Source organism: Nannospalax galili, unplaced genomic scaffold (assembly GCF_000622305.1).
Source record: "Nannospalax galili isolate Female #2095 unplaced genomic scaffold, S.galili_v1.0 scaffold45, whole genome shotgun sequence".
NCBI classification, from domain to species: Eukaryota; Metazoa; Chordata; class Mammalia; order Rodentia; family Spalacidae; genus Nannospalax; species Nannospalax galili.
In genome coordinates, this window is record NW_008355775.1 from 6,980,621 (window position 1) to 6,987,642 (window position 7,022).

Sequence of the window (7,022 nt, forward strand, 5' to 3'; positions counted from 1 at the left end):
ATCTTAATTTCAAGATTTATGTCATTGAACATTATTTGGGTAATTACCATAACACATACTATTCTGTTGGGTAATTACCATAATACATACTATTCTGTTGGGTTGCCTTACCCTTAATTCTTGTTTACACTGAATGCCTTCCCAAAGTTGTTCTGAAATGACCAAAGTTCATAATTGTTGAATGAGCTTTATGGAAACAATAGAATTAAACTTGATTTGTGAAGTGAGTGAATAAACGAACTATTTTACATAATTAGCATAATACAAGCCTCACTTTTCATTACTATTATTTTTTCTTTACTGAGGACGCAGGGAGTAGGCTTTGACTCTGGAGTCTTGATAGAAATTAGGATTAGATAATGCAGTTTCAGCCTATAGCCATGACAGAAACAGTCTAGACCATTCTGTCATCCCTTCTTAATTTCTACTTTCACTGATCCTATGAGGCAAGAGTCTGTTGCTTTCCGAGCAAATGCTCTGCATCTACATGCTTAGATTTTCCAGTTTTCCTCACATGAGAATTCCCGTGATTCAATTCTTCTTAGAAGTTAGTGCCAGGAAGAGTTTGTATGACATAAATAAAGAACAACCATGACTCTTGACCAGACCATGAGAACTGTGTCACTAATTGTATATTGTTCTTGCACTAACTCTGGAAAACCCAGACTTAATTTAATGCTTGGCTATGGCGAATTAGGACCCTGGCAAGAGGATCTCTTAACTTCTTCTGTTACTTCAAGTAAGAAAGATATTACTCAGCTCTGCTTGAAAAAAGACAGAATGTGTACAATGATCTATGATGCTCAATATTTTTCTTACTAACCCAATTCATGTTAATTAGTGCTTTATATAACTCTAGTGCTAACTAAAGTAAGATGCTTAAACCAGTAATTACTACAAATGTATCAGTCTGCTTTACAGATGTATCAGTCTGCTTTTTGTTACTATAACAACAACAGCAACAACAACAACAAAAAACTTTAGGCTGTATACTTTATAAAGAAAAGTTTACTTAACACAGTTTTCGAAGTTCAAGAGCTTGATGTGGCTGGCCTGGTGGCACAGGCCTATAATCCGTGCTACTCTGGAGGCTGAGGAACTGGGCTCACAAGTTCAAGGCCTGCCTAGGCTACAGAGTGAGTTCAAGGTCAGTCTGGGAAATGTCTCAAAATGTAAAAACAGGGCTGGAGATATAGTTCAATGGTAGGCAGAGCCCTTGCCGAACATGGGTGATACCCTCGGTTCAACAGAATCCCAGTGAGCCCGATGTGACTTCTGCTCACCTCTGGGAAGAGTCCCCCAGGCTGAATCACGTGGCAGATGGTATCACAGTGGTAGTGTATTTGAGGAGAGCTCACAACAAGAGAGGAAGCTGGAAAGCAGGGACAAAGACACCTCGGTGGCTTGTTCATCTATAACAACTCCTTTCTTGAGAATTGATCAAGATCCCATGAGAACTATAGCAATTTTTTCCAAGGCCAGTCTCTCCAATGATCTAATTACTTCTTACCAGGTCCCACCTCTTAAAGGTTCAATCACCTCCCAGATTGCCACACTGAGCCCCAAGCTCCCAACACACAAGTCTTTGGAGTACACGCTTAAGCCATCTCCACACCACAGCATCAGATGTACATTTGCGTGCTTCTTGTTTCTAGGAAAAAGATTAGAAGGAGAATAAAAGAAAGTTTCACTGTAGGTAAGTTTTTCAAATTGAAGAAAATATACATGCATACACACACAAACACAATTACACACACACACACACACACACACACACACACACACACACACATGCACACACACTCCTCCTGGGCCAGGTTGAGGACATATCCCATCTTCATAGTGCAAAAAATAGCATCAGTCTCCTTGCGCTCTCAGTTTTTAGCCTTACTATTGAATCATGCTAAGTATTTTTCCAAATTTCATTGTGGGTACCAGTGAGGATAAAAATAAAATCTTTCCTCTTAGAGGTTTTTAAAACAGCACAAAATTCATAATAGCACAGATAAAGCTCTTGAAAGCACAAATCACAGGCCAGATACACACATTCTTCTTGTATGGGGCCAGACCCTGCTTTCTCTGGGTGGTTTTGTGCCTGTCACAAACACTGTGAGACAGCTAATCCCTCAGGCTTCTTGTATTTTTGTACCTCTTTGGAAAAAGGTTTGTAATCTAGGAAAATGTCTGCAGGTGAGGATTAGGGGTGAATAAAGGTTTAGTTAATTCATGTTGCCACTTACATGTTATTGAGCAGTTAAGAATGTAACTTATAAAGCAATACTCCAGTAAAAAAAAAAAAAAAAAAAAAAAAAACTCACGCAGTGTGGAAATTTCCACCTCACTTCCGGGGTAGGCTTGGCTGGATGAGGGCCAGATGGATCTGGTCATGCAGCGGTGATATCACCTTCTGGGTTTGAGTTTTGTCAGAGTCAAGTAGAATCTCATTTTGGAATCAGTCAGAAACATAGACTTTTGTTAGGAAGAGTTGCTGGCAAACAAAAACACCTTCATGTACAGAAGGTGGGAGCAGCCACCAGCCCTCATTTCTTACAGAAAAAGTGTAAATGCCCAAAGTTTTATGTGTTTATCTCTTTCATGACTTAGCTGTGGTATTCTGAGGGGCAGGTTTTTCTTTGGCTGAGCTGGAATGTGGACAGTGTTCTTAACATATCAGTGAGGGATAAAGGAGTCTGCTACAGAGACATCAGTCTACATTGAGAATGTCTGAGGAGTCCACAGTCCTTGATGTCTGACCTGTTACTTCCCTGCCTGTGATGTGGTTCCAGAAACCCTCTGCATCTGTCTGCACTAGAGATGTTTGTTCTCAGTTGGAGACTTTTGTCAGCCCTCTTTGACAGCCACACACCTTGGCAATGGAATTGCAGGAAAAATAAAAGTTTGTTTTCTATGTACAGATTTCCAGTTTTGATCCTTGACTTTAAAACTGATGCATCAAAGTGGAAATTAAGATATATTCCCAGTTCTCTTGGTAACTTTGGTGGGGCTGTGTCTGTGGTTACAAAGGTGACTTCTATCTCAGGAAGCCAAGTGCTGATTATATTCAAAAGAAGAGCCCTTCAAGTCTTGGTGCTCAAACTTACCTTTTCTCCATCTTTATTTGTAGAAGAAAATGATAGATGTGTAAACTTTCAGATAGCTTACTGGTAAAATTACATCCATGGAACAAATGAATAAAATGGTCACCTTTGAGGCAGTGCTCTTTTACAGACCCTGGGCAGAACTGCAGTTCCAGATGTCTGAGGGGATTCAAAAATTTGATCCTCTAGACTTTTTCCCTCTTAAGATTTTCAAAAGGCATTGATTGCCAAGTTTGTGTCTTTACAATTATATAGTTTCAGGAACTATAAATCTCTCACGGTGTGTTTGGGGTCGATTTAAGAAGTCAATTTTTGTGATAAACAGCGAATTGAAGTTAATCAGTATTCAATATGTTGATGATCAGGAAAATATATCGACTGCCTTTCTGTTGTAAGTGCGTATTTCCTTTAAATATCATGCTGAATCACACTCAGAAAGAATAAGACACAAAGACTGCACACATGAAAAACTCTTTAGCCTTGCTGTTGGGGTATAGTGTCCAGATGTTCAAAAAGCAGAGCCATCTGCACAGGCAAGTCAGTTCACGGTCCTGCACTTCAGCCAGACTCCACTGTAATTTTACCTTATGTCCTATCCAAGTGGCTCTTGATCATTTTCTTCCAAGGCCTCCTTGTCATTTGACTAAACTTTGTAGATACCCTTTAATTTCTTTCTCACTTATGCCTCATGGCATTTTTTGAAATTTTGGCCAAACCACATGGTAGAAACAGCAGTGACAATATTCCAGGATTCCTTCCACCATTCTTTCTCCAGTGCTGTCTTTCTACAGGCTTTAGCAGGTACTTGTGGGAATGAGTTTTATAAAATGGACAGACTCTGGACTAATGACTTTTAATTAATCTTGGCAAACTCACTGAACCGGGTGCTCTCTTGTGACCTGAGCACATGACCTTGATTCCTGGGAACCTTGAATTGCTACTCTTACCGAAGATGATAAATGAATATGGGTATGCTTGAGAATTAACATATCAGATGCTGAAAGATAGTGTATGCATCGTCACTGAAAACAGTGAAGATTGGGAAGAGATTGACATTGTGTGCAAGAGATGTTCTAGACCTAGGGAATGAAAGGGCAAGATTGTCTGATAAGGGTGGATCTCAGTTACAGTTCTCTAAAACTGAAGCTGGAAAAGTGGTTTTAAATAAAAGTATATCTGAGGCCTGACTGTAGGACATAGTTACAAGAAACATCTAGGGAAATGGATGTTCTTTGAGTTCAAGCCCACTCTTAAAAACTAAACTTGAGTCAGGCTGTTTATTCAGATAGTAACTGTAACCATGGCATGGTAATGCCACAGGCACTTTGCTCTTTTGTTGTTTTGGGAGGAGTTTGTTTTTTGAGAGAGGGTCTCATTATATAGCCCTGACTGAGTCTTGGAACTTACTATATAGACCTCGCCAGCCTTGAATTCACAGAGCTCCACCCGCTTCTGCCTCCTGAGTGCTGGGATTAAAGAAGTGCACCACCCTGCCTAGCCAGTACTTTGTTCTTGAACTGTAACTTTCAGCATACATTTCCCTTGTCTTGTCTCTCTTTCCCCTCCCTTAATTTCCTGGCGAGTGTAATTTATATATCCTTTAGGTCCACACCACTTATCTAGGGATACTTGCTTTGATGATAGCCCAAATAGCTGCAAACATGATCAGGAAAAAAATTTGGTGTTTTATTTCCCAGATGGTTGCTCTGTGAATTTAATAACACCAAGAACAAAGTGGGTGCACACACCCAAATCTATATATTCTGATAGTAAGCTAGCGCTTACTGTACCAGCCTGGTGGAAGATGCAAAGGCTATAGACTGTGACTTTCAAAGAGATTAAAATGTGGATGAGGCACCAATTTAAGTTACATACACATGAAACACATACCACCAAATACTATAAACCACACAGTGATGTCATGTTCAAGTACTCTCAGTCCTTGAGGGAAGCTACTTTTGCATTTTTGTTCACTGATGCATGCCCGGTACCTGTAATGGTTGCTGGAATATGCTATAGATAACTGTTCAGTAGATGTGTGGAATGGCATGCAATCTACTCTGTAAGCAAAGAACTACCATCTACTCTTACAAGGATGTTTCTGTAAAGCAAAACACGAATGAATCTATGGCTGCATGGATAGCAAAAGATACTAATAAAATGGAGGTAGGGGTGTTACTTCCTATGTGTTTCCAGAACATTTTGTACCAACAGCTGAAAAAAAAAGCATATGCATGTCATTGTGAATACATGGTGCAGTGTTTGGGGCTCATTTGCCTTGTGTCCTCTTTTAGACCATTTTGGCTGTGATCTGGAACTGGAGAGGGTTTACAGGATGAGGGGGCAAAGGGCTTTCAGAAACTCAGTGGCCTCAGAAAACTCTCCTTACAATTTTTTTCCACAGTTACCTTCATCTTTTTATAAAGCTAAAGTCTTATACTTGCTTTTACTGTATGTAATATTAGGAATTTAACATGACTCATAAACTCTGCTAGTATGATTTTTTCCCCCAAATGGTTGCTGTTTTGTTCGTACTCTGGGTGCAATGGTACATAGATTTTTGAATCATTTATTCCTAACCCATAGCCCTGTTAATTCTAGCATGTGATTTTGCAAAATTCTGAGAAAACATCTACACTCTTTTATAGTAGAAATGTAGTTCTAAGTGTCCTTTTACTGAAAAGTAAAGTGCGATTTAGCTGCTGGATATACCTTGGGAGGAGTATCAGCAACTTCCACATGGATGCAGGTATGGTCCTTCCTGGAAACATCAGGACAGAGCGCCATTCTGCACTGTTTTGCAGCTGTTGTTACTTGGTGGCAACCCTTGCATATTAAAGTAATACAACTTCCTTCATTTTACACGGACCCTTTTCCTACGAATTAGTAGTCATGGACTTGTGTTATCTACGGTGAAGTGGAGTGGGCCAGCTGTTGGATAATGTTTTCAACAGTGGAGTTTTCAAGGAATTCAGAATATTTTTCTGGCAGCATGCCTCAGATACCTTCTCACACAGGAAGCGGCCTGCTGAGTGGTGTACTAGAGCCATTAACCTGTAAGGTTGTGCAGTCGGGTTAAGTGCGGAAAGCCGGAACTGGAAACCGGGAAGGGGGTCACGGGAACCAACAAATCCCAGAGTGGGCTTGGAAAGGGCAGGGCAACTGCGAAAGGATCAAGAGTAAGGAGCCCATAAGAGGGGCAACTGGCAGAGGAGGAAAGGAACCCCAAATTGACCTCAGATCTGGATCTGTGCATTGGTGGGTGAAGGCACCCTGGACAGTCTGCTGAGAAGTTGGGAGACTGAAGCAAGTTAGAGGGAGAGGGAGAGGGGGAGGGGGAAGAGGGAGGGGGAGAGAGGGCGAGAGGGAGAGAGAGTTTCATGGCTGAATTTCCAGGTTTCAAACCGCGATGATAGTGGCCAAGTCCCGTCTTTTGCTCCCACCCCTGGGGGTGGTGGTGGGTCTGGACAAGTATCTCCATTAGGCTTGAACAATCGCCTTCCATAGCCATCGGTAAACTGTATTTTTGAGTGCGCGGGAGGATGTTTCAAGGACTCAAACGTCCTACCTAGGAGCAGTCTTTGTGACTGTGCACTGAGTTACCCCGCGTAGAATGGAGGACTTGAAACCGCGTCCCCAGCCTGCCCGGCAGCGGAGCTAGGCGACACACCCGGGCTCACTCTGCACTTGGGATTCTCCAGGTCTACGGACCGACTTCTTCCCGTCCCGCCCCGGTCCCCAGAGCCAGCCTCTCTTCCCGAGCTCGGCAGCAGCTCTCGGGACTGCTGAGCCCTTTCCTCCAAAGCGCGTCCGGAGGTGACCCGGCTCGGGTCACCCTCGCCCCTCCTCCCGGGGATCCCCCTGCCGCCGACACCCTCCCGGCCGAGCAGGACACTCCCCTGAGGAGGCCCGGCCTCCGCCGCC